We start from the raw sequence: 18,074 nt of genomic DNA, 5'->3' as shown, positions 1-18,074 counted from the left end.
TTTCTAGTCACACCTTCAAAGAACTCGATAAGGTTTATGAGGCATGACCTGCCCCTCACAAAGCCATGTTGACTGTATTTAATCAAGCCATGCTTTTCCAGATGGTCATAAATCCTATCCCTCAGAATCCTTTCTAACACCTTGCAGACAGCAGACGACAGACGTGAGACTTACTGGTCTGTAATTGCCGGGGATTTCCCTATTTCCTTTCTTGAAGAGAGGAATTACATTTGCCTCTCTCCAGTCCTCAGGTACGACTCCAGTGGACAGCGAGGATGCAAAGATCTGTGTAAGTGGTGAAGCAATTGTATTTCTCGTTTCCCAAAGCAGCCGAGGACAAATCTGGTCTGGGCCTGGCAACTTGTCAATCTTAATGTTTGACAAAACTTTCAGCACATCAGCTTCCTCTATCTCTATCCATTCCAGCATGCACACCTGCTCTTCAAAGGTTTCATTCACTGCAAAGTTCGTTTCTTTCATAAAGACAGAAACAAAAAACTCATTTAGGGCTTCCCCTACCTCCTCAGACTCCACACACAAATTCCCTATGCTATCCCTGATCTTTGACCATTTTTGCTGGCTCGTCCCCTGTGGCTATGGCTTTGACCATACTCTTTCTTTGACCATTCTCTTATTCCTCACATAATTTCACTTCAGTCAGCAATATTTTCACCACCGTTTGTGCCATACAATTAGTGGTAGGGAAGACTTTAATCCTTTTGCTAGATACATCAGTCATCACTAAATAGTATTTATAACATTTTATCTGAGGTAATTCAATAAAATCAAGCTGTATACAAGCAAAGGCCCATCTGGCAGTGGGGTAGTCCCAGAAGGGCACTTAATACATTTAGCCTTGTTATTTTTCGTGCAAATAAGGCATCGATCTAGCCGCATTTGGGCTGCTGTATTCAAATCTGGGTGCCACCAGGTTTTTAAAAGTAGCTGTACAATTCCTTCCTTGCCAAGGTGAATACAAGAATGCAAGTAATCAATAAGCACTAGTAACAAAGAATCAGGAATAGAACCGTGACCGACTGGTGTTTGCCAGAGATCTCATGTTGAGGTGTGCAAACAACCCATTGACTTCCAAAATGCATGCTCAGTTTCAGAGGCGGGCTCTGTAAAGTTTGAATTGCAGATAGATCTGGCATGCCTTTGTCCCCGAAGGAGCTACTTGATTTGGAGCCTGATTCCCTTTGGTTACCTCCTGAACTACCTCCTGAGCCGACGAGCCAGCACAAACATTGCCTAATTGTACCGGAGTGCTTCCCTCTTCTGTACACAGTACATTTAATACAACCAATTGACAAAGAAGTAGAATAGCATCGTGGAGATTTTTAACCCAAAGAGCATTTTGAATGAGAGTCCCCATAAAAGTAAGGAAGCCTTGTTGCTGCCAGAGGTGTCCAAAATCACGGGCAACACTGAATGTGTATCTCAAATCAGTGTAAACATTGTCAATTTTATCAATGGCTAGAATACAAACTCTGGTGAGGGCAAAAAGCTCGGCTTTCTGTGTGGAGACAGGGGTCTGAAAAGCAGCAGACTCCTGAACTGCAGTGTCTATTGCAATAGCATAGCCTGACTACTGGACACCATCTGGGGAAACAGAGAATGAACCATCAATGTGAGGTCAGCCGATTCCAGGTGTGGTGCAGTATGGAAATGATTCTGAAGCAAACAGTCATGCGGGGGGGGGGGGGTCAGGAAGATTGTCGGGGGTTGCTCAAGGATCATAGCAGGATTCAAAGTGAAGTAGTATCGAAATGAGAGGTCAGGGTTCTCCAAAACTGAGATCTTATAATGGCTTAGACAAGCTTGAGTGAAGTGTTGAGCCAACTGAGACGTGAGGAGGGCAACAATAGAGTGCGATGTGTCCACCTGTATGGGCTGGTGAAGAGTCAAATTAGAAGCTGCCTGTTCAGGTGGATAGCAGTTAGGATTTGAGTGCATGGAGGGAGGCCCCAGGCAGCAGGATCCAATTTAGTGGAATAATAGGCCACCGGGCGACGACAGTCACCACACTGCTGAGTTAGGACACCAGTGGCACATTTATCTATTACACTAACATACAACTGAAAGGGTCTGTCATACAGTGGGCAGCCTAGCACTGGGACTGCAGCCAAGTTGTCTTTGAGGGCATGAAATGACTGCATGGCTAAGTCAGAAAACTGAAATTTAAGGGGAGCATTCAGAGATGAATAAGGAGTAAGGTCTTTAGTGTAAGGTGTCACATTTGGAAACCACTGCCTGCAAAAATTGACCAATCCCAAAAAGGCTCTCATCCATTGAGGTGAAGTACAGGGTAGGGTTTGCAAAATGGAGGTAATCCGTTCCTGAGTAAAGGAATGGTCAGTAGGACTAACTAATGCACCCAAAGATTTAACTCGTGATTGACCTTTATGAACCTTACTGTGTGGGATCACATGAATGGAAACTTGTGAGGGGGTAAACAGTGTTCTGCTGGTTGTTAACCAAATCAGGTCTCGCAAGGAGTGTCTTTGTCAGCTATAGCATCTTTACACAGTTTTCCCTGATTCCTTATTCACCTTTTCTCTGCACTCAGCCTTTAACCTCTCCCAGTTCCTGAGAGTCCCATCTGCAGCACATAACTTTATCACATGCATTATTCCTCCACCTGGCCAGTAAGGCATCTCTCTATTCACTATCTGTTTTTTCTTGCCATTCTTTAATTAATAATTTCCACTTTTTCCTATAATTGCTCTCTTAAATTAGGCTCACTGTTCACAAACGGCTGCATCACAGGTCCTTAGCTTCCTTGCTTGTACAGAGGGTACAGAACAGTTATTCCATATAAGGTTGCAACATGCTTACAACAGCACTTACAAGGGCAAGGGTCCTGGATGTCCTTCAACAACCGAATATTATGCAATGTCACCCCCACACCTTGATCATTCTACAGCAATCTTACAAAAACTCATTGCACGTGAGGGGGCTGGGCAGTTAGTGCGGGCTAGTCAAAAAACGTGAGAGGTTGTGTGAGTGGGTAAACAGCAGTTTCACCCATGAAACCAGAAATTTCCACATGTTCATCAGAGAGGGGAAAATTATATCTTTGAATTATGACAAAGCCAAGGCAGAGTGAATCGCAGCAATGTCAATCATAAAAGGAATAGGGATACCTTCAATGCGAAGTATTGCTGTGGGCTCGTCAGCGTGGTCCAGTGAGAAGACAGAGCAGTTGGCTTGGGTTAGTCAAAATGGGTTAGAGGTAGTGAAGCATATATGGTTACGGTGAGAATCCTGGCCCTGATAGCAGGGCAATCGACAAGCCCTGGCATAGTGGCCCACCTTCCCATGGTTAAAAAAAAAATTACGAGAAATGGATCTCGATGGTGAAGTGCAAGGAGTCAGCAGGAAATTATTTGTACTTCATAGGACTGAGCATGAGCCATGATTAAACATAGTTCCTGGGGGTTAAAGTCCTGCCAGACCTGAATGTCCCGGTCTGTTTGGTTACTAGCAGCAGGTCAGGGATTGCAATCAGAACTGAGTGGATAACTGGCATGGGGTGGTAGCGGGGGGAGGGGCTGTTCATCTGCGGGCTGAAGATAAATATAACGAATTGAGTTATTTAGGAGGGTGTAGGGCTGTTGTTCCGAAGATGGGTCAATACGAGTTCCAGTGTGTTGTGTGGCAGCTGAAGTTGAAGGTAGGGAGAGTGCCGGGGAGGGGATGGGGATGACTGTTAAAACAACCTCATCAGCTGTATCACTTGAATCAGGAATATTTGGCCTGCCAGATAAACTTGGGGCTCCCCCTTTGATGTGTCCTTATTATCCCGCCCTTCCTGCTGTTTACGTTTAACTGTTTGTTTCACAGCTGCCTTGTCTAAGGCCTGATTTTTCAAATCCCAATGTGCACACTCAAATTCAAAAATCTCCCAGTCTTTCAATTTGCCATTTGAGTACTCGTCAATATCCTGTTTACGAGCATTATCCCTCCAGCTCACCAATCGTGAGTTCTCATGGCGCCTAATGGATTCCTGCATCCGGTGTGAAAAAATAGATTTTCATTTTGAATGTTCTTATCAACTAAGTGGCCTTTCCAGAATATTTGTAATTTTCTCGATCCCAGGTGCACCCTCGTGGCCAAATGTCTTTACTCAATTTATGTTGCAATGCTGTCGACACATGACGTACGTTATGTTCTAAGGCCTGCCTCACACTACAGCACACAGTGCTTTGTTATTCCTGGTACTAAAAACAATCAGATATACGGGCCCAGTCTGAAAAGTAAAAGTCTTTCTGATTTCTGGATATAAAATCTCAAAAAATGTAAACAAAGAAATTTCCCAAAATATTTAACAAAAAAAAAATCCCAGTGCAGACTTCCTGGCCAAACGACAACTGAAAACATTTAGAATTTAGATTTGGAAACCGTCACCTGCTAGTGTCCTCTGCAAGGGATGAGGGGTCACAGCGGTCAGCCAGTTAGACTAAGGTTTCAATGCTTACCTGGCAAGTCCACCTGCCCCTTATCCCTGGGCTGCGGCTGGATTGCTTCTTCAGTTCCTGATCAAATTCACCCAGGTTATTTGGTTTTTACTCGCTGCGCCAAATGTTGAATCGGATTTTAATTAGCAGGGATCTGTGAGAGCAAACTCAAGACATTAGACAAAGGTTCAAAACTAACCTTCAACTGGAAAATGTTCAGCCTTGATTAAAAGAAACACCACATGCAGCCTTTTTGGCTAAAAATCATAAGGGAGGGAGAAACCAAAGGATCAGAGCACACTCCAAGTTTTTCGTGACTTTACAAATAAAACAGTAACATTATATACTTTAGAATATGTTGAGAAATTACAGCTTATTGTGAAATGTACGACATCTGTAGCACTAAACCTATGTCTTATTGGATTTTTGAAAACATTAATCATTAGCGTCATTCCATAACTCTAATTCTGTTGTATGGACATTTTGTTTCGGCTAAAATCTGCAGTTCAAAATATACAAGGAGCTATTAAGAAGATTACTGAAGTTTTATCAAGCTTGTAGAATGAATTTACATTCAGCCTGGTCCTGAAAGCTGTTTCTGACCTTTTGCCACAGTCCTGTTTAACTTGCTGATCTATAATTTGAGAGTTCATCATTTTCTCCCATCTTGCAATGTTAAATGTTCCCAACAATACCACAAATTCACCTAATCTGCACATCTTTGCACAGTGAGAGGAAACCAGAGCACCTGACAGAAACCCATGCAGACACAAGGAGAAGGTGCAAACTCCACACTGTCACCCAAGACTGGAATTGAACTTGGATTCCTGGTGCTGTGAGGCAGCAGTGCTGACCACTGAGCCACTGTGAACTGAAATTTGGATGGCACAGTGGCTCAGGAGTTAGCACTGCTGTCTCACAGCACCAGGGATGTTAGATGCATTCGCCATGGGAAATGCATGGTTACAGGGATAGGATAGAGGGATGAGTCTGGGTGGTATGCTCTTTTGAGGGTCAGTTTGGGCTCATTGAGCCAAATGGCCTGTTTCCACACTGTACGGACTTTATGGATAATATGATTTAACTCCCTGATTGAGGCAGAGATAGCATATTGAGCTCAAAAGTGACATTATGCAATGGATTCTAATATTTCAATATTGTACAATAGGTTTGTTAAACAGTCTTTTAATTCCTACATAATCAGTTTCCCATGTTGTTCAGTAACACACTGTAAAGTTCTGATTAATAGTCTGTAGGCCTACCTGAATTTCCACTTGATAGGTTGACGAAAAAAAATTGCGCACCTTTATTTAACTCAGCTAGAAAGGGAACATGCCTTTTTATAAGATCATTTGGCATGTGCCTTGGCAATTAACAGCAATCTTGTCTATGCAAATGAAAATAAAAATATTAATCTGCACATGATAAACCCCAGTACTATGATTAAAACCATTCAAATTAAATGTTGAAAGTCTACCTGCCTCTTAAATAGCTATCCAGGCTATCTAGCTTCTCCAGACCATTCTTGTCTTGACATTTAACAGAACCAAATACTTCTGAAATGCAATAAGGATTTCACTCTCTCCATTTTTTCAGGTAATCAGTTTCAGGCCAACTGCTTCTAGAAAGAAAGAGTTTTCAATCTGAGAGTATTCTGCCAATAACTTCATATCCATGCTCCCTAGCTATTGACACATTTACGAGCAGAAATAGATCATATCTACCAACAATGATCTGTCACTTCAGTTTCACACACATGAACTAACTCTTCTCTCAGTCTCTGCACTCTTGAATCTTCCCTCATAGTTAAAATTCTCAGCTCCAGGAGGATTGGGATCACATCTTCCTTTAGTATGGTGGCCAGACTTGTGCACAACACTGTTGCATTTATTTATCAAATACCTTATACAGTTGGGTGTATAAGCCCTGGGCAGCTGGTTTACGATGTACAATTACCAACAACAATATCTTCTCCAGCTGAGGTTACCATGCAGGTCTCACATTCTCAACCTTGGCTCTTGCCTGAGGAGTGGTGACCCTCAGGTTAAAGCATCACCAGTCATCTCTCTCTAATGACAGAGTGGAAGTATGATGACTTTTTAAATAGATCTGGGACAAGCTCTTTGCACTAATGCTGAATGTATCAAAAGTTAGAGTATCCCATTTGTCAGTTTACTATTCTGAAAACCTTTTTTGCATCCTTCAGGGATTTGTGAACATGCTGTCCAAATTCACTCCATTTGCCAACATGTCTCAATAACCACAATCATTTGTTGTTAATTTTTTTTTGCTTTGTTTGTCCTCTACAAGTGCATTATATCATGCCCTGCCAGATATAATTCAGTTTGAAACTCTGTGATATTAGCATGTTCTCAGGTAGCAGAAGGTGGTGATGTATCAGTGTTATTGGATGAATAGTCGATAGGCATAGGTTCAAAACGTACTGCAGAAACTGGTGAAATTTAAATGCAATTAATCAGTGATGGTGGACATGCACTTTCACTCTTAGCATAAATCCCATCTGGTTAGAAAAGTTATTTAGTCAATTAAGTCTGCCATACTTGCATGGTCTGGACTTCAAAGGACTCCAGCTCCATTGTTGTGTGGTTGACTTTTAACTGTCCTTTGAAATAGCTGGACAAAGGAACTCTGTGAAGCCAAATAGGGATGGGCAAGAAATATTGGCCATGCCACAGGCACTCACATTGGCTGAATGAATAGCAAACAAAACTATTGACTTATTATTTAGTCTGTCTTAGATTTTCTTGAGTCATAAAAATTATATTTTCTCTTACATTTCCAAACCTTAAGTATTACAATCATTAGCAACAGTATCTCAAAACAAGAATGATGCCTGCCATGCTTGTTTTTCAACCAGACACAAAGTATGAGCCTGGGTATTTGGTGAATGAGGGGAATTGATCTAATGAAGGGGAAAATGTGTATCTAATTTATTAAACTGTACAGTGCTGTAATGAAAGAATGTGAGAGTGATAAGTAAAGAGGGCATATAAAAGACTTAGTGCCATACCTGGTTCTAGTGGGGACAAGCCTGGTTCTGAGCAGTGCAAGGGTGAAGTGACAAGAAAGCAGGTAATAGATTGATAGTGAATATTTTTCACATTTTTGTTTAATAATTATTTATTTTAGGAATTTCAAAATGTTGGCTCTATTTATGAGGTTTACTAAGAGCAGCCAATCTTATTTGATTAATATGTGATCATCAGTAAGGGCCTATAAAGTAATGTTGTTCAATTAATTGATGATTTAGTGTGTTAGGAGATAAAAACAGTGCTGATACAAATATATGGTACAATTCTAAAAGGTATGAGGGAAGGGGAGAGCTGGGTATATGATATCTCTGTCATAGAAGACAGCATAGACAGGACGCCAACTTGCGGATTGTTTCAGAGAACATCTCTGGAACACCTGCACCAACCAATTCCACTGCCCAGTGGCTGAACACTTCAACTCCCTCTCCCAATCTACTTATGGACATGCAGGTCCGAGGGCCTCCCCCATCGCCAAACCCTAACCACCCAATGCCTGGAGGAAGAACCGCCTTGGAATCCTGCAACCACACGGGATCATTGACTTTACTCATTTTCCCTCCTGCCACGTTGTCCCAGTCCCAAGCCTCCAACTCAGCACCACCATTTTGACCTTTTCCATCTGTCTGCTTCATCCTCCTCTCTGATCTATCACCTTCTCCCCCACCTTTTTCACCTACCTGTCACATTCTCAGATACCTTCCCCCAACCCCAACCCCTTCCATTTTTCTATGAGCCCCCCAGCCTACAAGTCTCATTCCTAATGAAGGGCTTATTCTTGAAACATTGATTCTCTTGCCCCTCAGATGCTGTCTGACCCGCTGTGCTTTTCCAGCGCCACACTCTCAACTCTGACCTCCAGGATATGCAGTCCTCACTTTCTCATTACAGGTTGAAAGCATGGTTACTAAAGCATCGAACATATTGGACTTAATTAATAATAGTTTCAACAACAAATGCATAGTAGCTATGTTAACTTTGTATAGAAAATTGGTTTGGTCTCACATAAAACATTTCGTCCAATTAGGAACCACATATTAGAAAAAATGTGAAAGGCATTGGAAAGAATGAAGAAAAGTTTCAGGAGAATTAGTACAGGAATAGGAGCTGCTTTCCTTGGAGAAGAGAACATTGAGAGGAAATTTAAGAGAGATATTGAAAATCAGCTTTGAGCAGAGTAATCTGGATAGTATAAACAATGAGAAACTGGTCAATATTTTCAGATTTTTGATTTCATATTGCCATCATCCTTACTTTGTTTTGATTTTTTAAAGTATCTGATAGCTCCTGATTGCACCATGTTCTTCTCCCAGTACAAATAGTCTCCTTTCAGTGGTTAATATCTTTTTAGGAATGTGGTCTGAAACATCTTGGAATGTTTCACTATGTTAAAGACATTATAGAAGTAGAAGACATTAAATAAATCAACAGAATTAACATTCAAAATAGATAGAAACCGGAATTAAATCATGATTATGCTTTTCAATCCCTTATTCTTGGAAAAACAAGACACTTGGTGGCTCGCTGAGGAGATTTTCAGCACTTATTTGTTTATGTTGTACTGTTATCGAATGTCTAGGCAAAAATGAGATAACACTTTGCACAGTACATCAACCCCATGTTTTGCAGCCTGCTCCTGCTCACTGAACCTTGAGCTACTGCTGCAAGCCTCACTGCAGAAAGATCTCAGGTTTTGATTGTGCACCAGGTGGCAACCAAAGATGCTCAGATAAGCAATTGCTGGTAACAACTTTGCAAGCTTGTGAGGCTGTTGCCACCAGCAGCTCAGATCATTGGGTAAATATTGTTAACACAACTCAAAAACAAATTAAATTTTCTAATGTCCCAGCTGGGTTTCGGATGATAGTTATGAAGAAGAACCGAGAGAGGCAATCACAGATATTTTAATATATAAACAATCCAAGTTATTTGTTAGACCTGAAGGTAATTCTGTCAAAGTAGTTAGTCAACTGAGATTCTTGTCTGTAATTCCTGAATGATGCATAAACTCAAGGACTTTCCGGTGGCCAAGAAAAGAAAGTGCAGAAAGTATATCTATTTTCTCAAATTAAAGGCCTCAGATAGTCTTGAGTTTGTTGGACAATGCTGCCTGCCATAGTTCAACAATGAAATTGAGGGATGGTACAGTTGAGTGAATGACTGCATATTGGTGTGAAGTGCAGAAATTAAACTAAGATCCTTGGAATCTAATCCACAGGGAAGAGGCTGGGGTTTCCACAAGTGACAACTTGAGTGCTGCCTGGTGCCTTTCTCGTGAATGGCAGCAGAAGGGAACATTTCCGAGAGGGCTCTAGATGTGTGACAATTTCTCTAATCATTAACAGACAAATGAACAGAGGAAGGCCAAAAATATGAAATCTTGACAACTTAAGCTTCAGAACCAAAGGCAGAAATCAAAGCATCAAATATTGAATAAAACAGTCTTCAGATGATTCAGTTTCAGGCACCAAGAAGCATCTGAATGAAGAGCAGCAATATGCTTACATTCAACTACACACATGGTGAGGTTTGCCCCAGTGGCAAGATTCATTTCTGTTAACAGGAATGGAATATTTGATGTGGGCATCAACAGAGCTCAGACTATTGCCATCACAATTTTTTTGAAATATTAGAAAAGTAGAAGGAAGTACACAGTGGATTTAGAAAGGCAAATGGAGCTACTGCAGAATCGTCCAGAAGTAGGAGGAATTCAAGAGCATGTCGAATATTTGAACATGCAGTTCGACATGATCTAGGGCAAGTTGCATTGAATATAAATTCATTCAGAGAACATAATCGATAAGGTTGAACATATATTTTGACCATGCAGAGGCTATGGCAGTGGCCTGTTCCCAGGCTGTAAGGTGTGAAACTTAATTTTCCTGCCTGGAACATTTTGTTTGGAAAATAAGGAAGAAAACATTTGTCAGATTGTCAAAGTTGAGTAAATATATTAATGTTAGACATGACATAGAGGATTTAGCAGAGCATCCAAAGATAGAGTCCAATGGTATTGAATTAAGTAATAATAGGAGATAATTATACACATAGGAGAAACCACACAGACCAATAAACATTGTGTGAGAGATTGAGGAACAACTTTTCTGTTAATTAAAATAAATAGAGTCATAGAGATGTACAGTGTGGAACAGACCCTTCGGTCCAACTCGTCCATGCTGATCAGATATCCCAACGCAACCTAGTTCCACCTACCAACACCCGACCCATATCCCTCCAAACCCTTCCTATTCATATACCCATCCAAATACCTCTTAAATGTTGCAATTGTACCAGCCTCCACCACTTCCTCTGGCAGCTCATTCCATACACGTACCACCCTCTGCATGAAGAGGTTGCACGGTAGGTCTCTTTTATATCTTTCCCCTGTCACCTTAAACCTATGCCCTCCAGTTCTGGACTCCCTGACCCCAGGGAAAAAACTTTGCCTATTTGTCCTATCCATGCCCCTCTTAATTTAGTAAACCTCTATAAGGTCACTCCTCAGTCTCCAAAGCTCCAGGGAAAACAGTCCCTGCCTGTCCAGCCTCTCGCTATAGCTCAAATCATCCAACCCTGGCAACATCCTTATAAATGTTTTTGGAACCTTTTCACGTTTTACAAAATCTTTCCAATAGGAAGGAGACCAGAATTACATGCAATATTCCAACAGTGGCCTAACCAATGTCCTGTACAGCCACAACATGACCTCTCAACACCTGTACTTAATACTCTGACCAATAAAGGAAAGCATACCAAATGTCGTCTTCACTATCCTATCTACCTGCAACTCCACTTTCAAGGAGCTATGAACCTGCACTCCAAGGTCTCTTTGTTCAGCAACACTCCCTATGACCTTACCATTAAGTGTATAAGTCCTGCTAAGATTTGCTTTCCCAAAATGCAGCACCTTGCATTTATCTGAATTAAACTCCATCTGACACTTCTCAGCCCATTGGCTCATCTGGTCAAGATCCTGTTGTAATCTGAGATAGCCCTTTTCGCTGTCCACAATACCTCCAATTTTGGTGTCATCTGCAAATTTATTAACTGTACCTCTTATGCTCGCATCCAAATCATTTATATAAATGACAAAAAGTAGAGGACCCAGCACCGATCTTTGTGGCACTCCACTGGTCACAGGCCTCCATGGCTGAAAAACAATCCTCCACCACCACCCTCTATCTTCTACCTTTGAGCCAGTTCTGTATCAAAATAGCTAGTTCTCCCTGTATTCCATGAGATCTAACCTTGCTAATCAGTTTCCAATGGGAAACCTTGTTGAATGCTTTACTGAAGTCCATATAGATCACATCTACTGCTCTGCCCTCATCAATCCTCTTTGTTACTTCTTCAAAACACTCAATCAATTTTGCGAGACATGATTTCCCATGCACAAAGCCATGTTGACTATTCCTAATCAGTCCTTGCCTTTCCAAATACATGTACATCCTGTCCCTCAGGATTTCCTCCAACAACTTGCCCACCACCGACATCAGGCTCATTGGTCTATAGTTCCCTGGCTTGTCCTTACCGTCCTTCTTAAACAGTGACACGACGATAGCCAACCTCCAGTCTTCCAACACCTCACCTGTGACTATCGATGACACAAATATCTCAGCAAGAGGCCCAGTAATCACTTCATTAGCTTCCCACAGAGTGCTTGGTACACCTGATCAGGTCCTGTGGATTTAACCAATTGTATGCGTTTCAAAACATCCAGCACTTCTTCCTTTGTAATATGGACATTTTGCAAGATATCATCATCTATTTCCCTACAGTCCATATCTTCCTTATCCTTTTCCATGATAAATACTGATGCAAAAATACTCATTTAGTATCTCCCCCATTTTCTATGGCACCACACAAAGGCCACCTTGCTGATCTTTGAGAGGCCCTATTCTCTCCCTCATTACCCTTTTGACCTTAATGTATTTGTAAAAACTCTTTGGATTCTCCATAATTCTATTTGCCAAAGCTATCTCATGTTCCCTTTTTGCCCTCCTGATTTCCCTCTTAAGTATACTCCGACTTCCTTTATACTCTTCTAAGGATTCACTTGATCTATCCTGTCTATACCTTTCATATACTTCCTTCTTTTTCTTAACCAAACCCTCAATTTCTTTAATCATCCAGCATTCCCTATACCTACCAGCCTTTCCTTTCACCCTAACAGGAATATACTTTCTCTGAGTTCTCGTTATCTGGAACATAGTGACAATGGGACTATCCTAATTCAAACTGGAACATTAACAGTTTAAAGAACATTGAACAGTGAAATTACTGTAATGTACACGAGAGACATTTATTGTTTGGGGTGTTTCCTTCCTGATGAGATATAAAAGGAATACTGAATCAAGAATCTATGAAATTCACTAATAGTGTTGCAAAAATACTAAATGAAGGGAAAAGGAGGAGATGAAGGTGTTTGATAAATTATCACACGTTAATCTACTTCAAAAGGTCATAGACAATAGGTGCAGGAGTAGGCCATTCCGCCCTTCAAGCCAGCACCACCATTCATTATGACCATGGCTGATTATCTTCAATCAGTATCCTGTTCCTGCCTTATCTCCATAACCCTTGATTTCACTATCCTTAAGAGCTCTATCCAACTCTTTCTTGAAAGTATCCAGAGACTTGATCTCCACAGCCTTCTGGGGCGGGTTATTCCACACACCCACCACTCTCTGGGTGAAGTAGTTTCTGCTCAACTCTGTTCTAAGTGGCCTACCCCTTATTTTTAAACTGTGTCCTCTGGTTCGGGACTCACCCATCAGCAGAAAAATGCTTCCTGCCTCCAGAGTGTCCAATCCTTTAATATTCTTATACGTCTCGATCAGATCCCCTCTCAGCCTTCTAAACTCAATGTACACAAGCCCAGTCGCTCCAATCTTTCAGCGTAAGATAGTCCCGCCATTCCTGGAATTGACCTCGTGAACCTACGCTGCAGTCCCTCAATAGCCAAAATGTCTTTCCTCAAATTTGGAGACCAAAACTGCACACAATATTCCAGGTGCAATCTCACCAGGACCCTGTACAGCTGCAGAAGGACCTCTTTGCTTCTATACTCAATTCCTCTTGTTATGAAGGCCAGCATGCTATTAGCTTTCTTCACTGCCTGCTGTACCTGCATGCTTGCTTTCATTGACTGATGTATAAGAACACCTAGATCTCATTGTACTGCCCCTTTACCTAACTTGACTCCATTTAGGTAGTAATCTGCCTTCCTGTTCTTGCCACCAAAGTGGATAACCACACAGTTATCCACATTAAACTGCATCTGCCATGCATGCGTCCACTCACCTCGCCTGTCCAGGTCACCCTGTAATCTCCTAACATCCTCCTCACATTTCACCCTGCTACCCAGCTTTGTGTCATCAGCAAATTTGCTAATATTACTTTTCATACCTTCATCTATATCATTAATGTACATTGTACAAAGCTGCAGTCCCAGCACTGATCCCTGCGGCACACCACTGGTCACCCAGGGCAGAATATTGGTAGTGACAGAAGATTGGCTAATGAATATAAGATAAGGATTAGAAGGCCATTTTCAGAATGGCAACCTGTGCCTAATGGAATGCCATGAAGTTCAGTGTTGAGACCACAATTATTTTGATATATATTCATGTGTTGGATGAGGAAATTGAATGTAGTGCAACCACGTTTGCACATGACACAAAAATAGTGGAAAAGTAAGTGGTGAGGATGACGCAAAGAGTCTGCAGAGGGACATAGGTGGGTAAATGAATGGGTTAAAAACTGATGTTGGAAGGGAATATAATAAGGGAATATAATGTTGGAAAATGTGAATTTATGCACATTGAAGGGAAGAATAGAGAATTTGAATATTACTGAAAGACCATAGAAAGTTCCTCATCAGTGGGATTTGGGAGTTTTCATCCATGTTCAGCCGGTAATCGGGAGGGAAAATGGATTTTTGGCCTTTGTTTCAGGGGGTTTTGCTCAAAACATACAAGGCACTTGTCAGACCATGGCTGTAATGCTATGAACAGTAGAGAACAACGTACTGACATTGCAGGCAGTTGAGAGAAGTTTCACTATTTAAATATCAGTTGTGGAGGGTTTGCCTTTTGAGGAGATATTGAGCAGGATGGCCCTGTACTCACTGGAAGTTAGTGGAATGAATATTGACCTTATTGAAGCAGACAAAATTCTAAGGGATCTTGATAAGCTGTATTTGGAAATGTCATTTTCCATTATGGGAGTTTCGAGGACAGTGATAAGTATGGTTTAGGTAACAATGAATACGATAATCAGAGTTATGTGGTTATGAAAAATGATGATTTATAAATCAAGCAGAAGAATACTTAACTATTGGAGTTGGAAAGGAATCCTGCCCTGGTCTATGGAAATCAGAAATGGGAGAATTAGTAATGTGCAACATGAACTGTGCTCATGAGATGATAAGGCCATAAGATATAAGTGCAGAATTAGGTCATTTGGCCCATCCGGACTGCTGCAATATTATGGTGGACATGTTTCTCAATCCCGTTCTCCTGCCTTCTCCCCATAATTCTTGATCCCCTTTTTAATCAATAACCTATTTATTTTTGTCATAAATACATTTAATGACTTGGATTCCACAGCCTTCTGCAGCAGTAAGTTCGACAGCTTCACTACCCTCTGGCTGAAGAAATCCTTTGTCATCTCTGTTCTAAGGTATTGCCCCTTCAGACTGAGGCTATGCCCTCATGTTCCAGTCTCTCTTACCAGTAGAAATTTCATCTCCACGTCCACTGTATCCAGGCCTATCACTATTGTATAAGTTTCAATCAGATCACCTCTCATCTTTCTAAAGTCCATGAAGTGCTGATACAGATACCTCAGCTGCCTCTCATATGAAAAGCCCTTCATGGAAGCACTTTTTTAACCCTTGTCTGGACCGCCTCCACTGTTAGCATATCCCTCCTTAGATATGGGGCTCAAACCAGCTCACAATATTACAATGCAGTCTGACCAGAGCGTTATATGGCTTCAGCAATATATCTCTGCTCTTGTATTCTGGTCCTCTTGAAAGAATTCAACCTTTGCATTTGCCTTCCTAACTGCCAATTGAACCAGCATGTTAACTTGAATAGAATCTTGAGCTCTGACTCCCATGTGCCTTTCCCTGTTTAGAAAATAGCTATTACCTCTATTCTTCCTACCAAAGAGTATAACTCACTTTTTCTCTCAGCGAATTTCATTTGACTCATCTTTTCCCACTCTTCTACAACATCCAAGTCCTTGTGCAGCCTTGCCACTTCCTCAAATCCACCTATCCCGCCAGCTATCTTTGTGTCACCTGTAAACTTGGCAACAATGCACTCAGACAGTTTGTCCAGATCGTTAATATATAATGTGAATAGTTGTGAGCCCAACTTGGACTCCTGCAGAACACCACAAGTTACCTTCTGCCAACCTGAAAAATACACATTTGTCCCTGCTCTCTATCTTCGGTCAGTCAGCCAATCCTCTATCCTTCCCAACTGCTTGCCTCTAATACAATGAGTTCTGAGCTTGTTTAGCACCCTCCTCGGCGGCATGACTTCTGTTCAATGAAGCCGTGCTGACTCAACCTTACCACGCAATTCCAAGAGCGCTGCAATTGGATTCATAATAAACTATTTAAAATCTTACCAATGACCAAGACTAACAGACATATAGTTTCCTGTCTTCTAACTCTCTTCCTTTTTAAACAGGCATGTTAAATATCTCCCTCTTTTCTTAAGCAGGCATATTAATTTAGCCATTTTCAAGTCATCTGAGACCCTTCCTGACACCAATAACTCATGGAAGATCACCACCAATTTCTTTATATTCTCCTCAGCTATCTCCTTCAGAACTCTGGACCATGGTCCAACTGATCAGGTATTTTATTCACCTTCAGACCCTTCAACTTCCCCAGCATGTTCTCCTTATCAATGGCCACTGCACTCACTTCTGCCCCTGATTCTAATGCTACTGTGTCTTCCACAATGAAAACTCATGCAAAGGACTTATACTGTTCCTCTGGTATTTCATTATTCCCAGTTACTACTTCTCCAGTTTCATTTTCCAGTGATTCAATGTTCACTCTTTCCTCTTTCTTATCTTTTTGATATTTAAAATAAACTCTTGCAATATTTTTTATATTGCTAGCTAGCTTACCATCATATTTCATCATCGCCCTCCTTATTACTTTTTTTAGTTATACTCTGTTAGCACTGCTGCTTCACAGCGGCAGGGACCCAGGTTCAATTCGTGTCTTGGGCAATTGTTTGTATGGAGTTTGCACATTCTCTCCGTGTCTACACGGGTTTCCTCCAGGTGCTCCGGTTTCCTCCCACAGTTCAAAGATGTGCAGGTCATGTGAGTTGGCCATGCTAAATTGCCCACAGTGTTAGGTGCATTAGTCAGAGATCAATATAAGGGAGGGAAATACGTCTGTGTGGATTACTCTTTAGAGGGTCAGTGTAGTCTTGATGGGCCAAATGGTCTGTTTCGATACTGTAGCGAATCTAACCTCTGTTGTTTTTAAAGACTCCCAATCCTCTGGTTTCCTACTATTCTTCACCCATTACATGTGTTTTCTTTTGCTTTTATGCTGTCCTGAGTTCCCTTGTCAGCCATGGTTGCCACATTCTCCTCTCAGCATGTTTCTTCTTTATTGGGATGAATTTATAGTATGTCTTCCAAGTTACTCCCAGAAATGTCTGCCATTTTTATTTCATTGTTCTCTCTGCTAGGCATCCCTTCCAACCAGCTCTGGTCAGCTCCTCCTTCATGTTTTTGAAGTTAATTTTACTCAGTTGAGATACTATTACATCCAATTCCAACCTCTCACTATCAAACTGCAGGGTTGTAAGTCATCAGGCCCTGGGCACCTGTCTGCCTTCAATTCAAATAGTTTCCCAATATGTTTTTCCCCAGTGATGGTGATAAGTTGCTGGGTTTCCACAATTTATACATTTCCTGTTACTAAGTGAATGGGTTCATTGATTTCCACCATGAAAAGTGTGGCAAAGCATTATTTTGATGTCTCTGTTACTCTGTGTTTCCTCCTATAAACTCCCCCATTTCATTCTCTCAGGGACTAACATTCACTTTAGATATACTCTGCCTTTTTAACATACTTACAAAAGCTTTTGCTATGCGTCATTATATTTTACATTCGTTTTAATTCACGATTAACTCTCTTTTTGTTACTTTTTTAGGAACACTTTGATGGCCTTTAAAAGTTACCCAATCATCTAGCCTGTCACTGACTGGTGCAATATTTTACAACTTAAATTGTTTTCACTGATATTATGTTTTAATTCTTGCTAAGTAATGGGTGTTTTGTTTTCTACCCTTACCATCTTTGCTCCTTTCAGGAATACATTTCAGTTAGGAGGAATTGAACATCTCCTGAAATGTTTGCAACTGTTCATCAATGGCCCTAACTTTTAGTTTTTCTCTTCAGCCAATTGTGCAAGGTCTGTCCTCGTTGTTATTTAATCAAGTTTGTTTGACACCAGATTGCATATGTGGGACTCAAACTGAATCTGAAATTCCACCATGCTGTGATCCCAAGAGAATC

The 18,074-nt window shown here is 41.2% G+C and overlaps 1 pseudogene; it reads left to right on the top strand.

The window, feature by feature from the left end:
* LOC140478635 (scavenger receptor cysteine-rich type 1 protein M130-like) overlaps positions 1-17,720 on the top strand; it is a 47,325-nt pseudogene extending 29,605 nt beyond the window's left edge.
* The last annotated feature ends 354 nt before the right edge of the window (positions 17,721-18,074 follow it).

The sequence above is a fragment of the Chiloscyllium punctatum genome, chromosome 6 (assembly GCF_047496795.1).
Source record: "Chiloscyllium punctatum isolate Juve2018m chromosome 6, sChiPun1.3, whole genome shotgun sequence".
NCBI lineage: Eukaryota > Metazoa > Chordata > Chondrichthyes > Orectolobiformes > Hemiscylliidae > Chiloscyllium > Chiloscyllium punctatum.
Note: the sequence above shows the minus strand (reverse complement) of the source record. Positions and strands in the feature narration are given on the sequence as shown.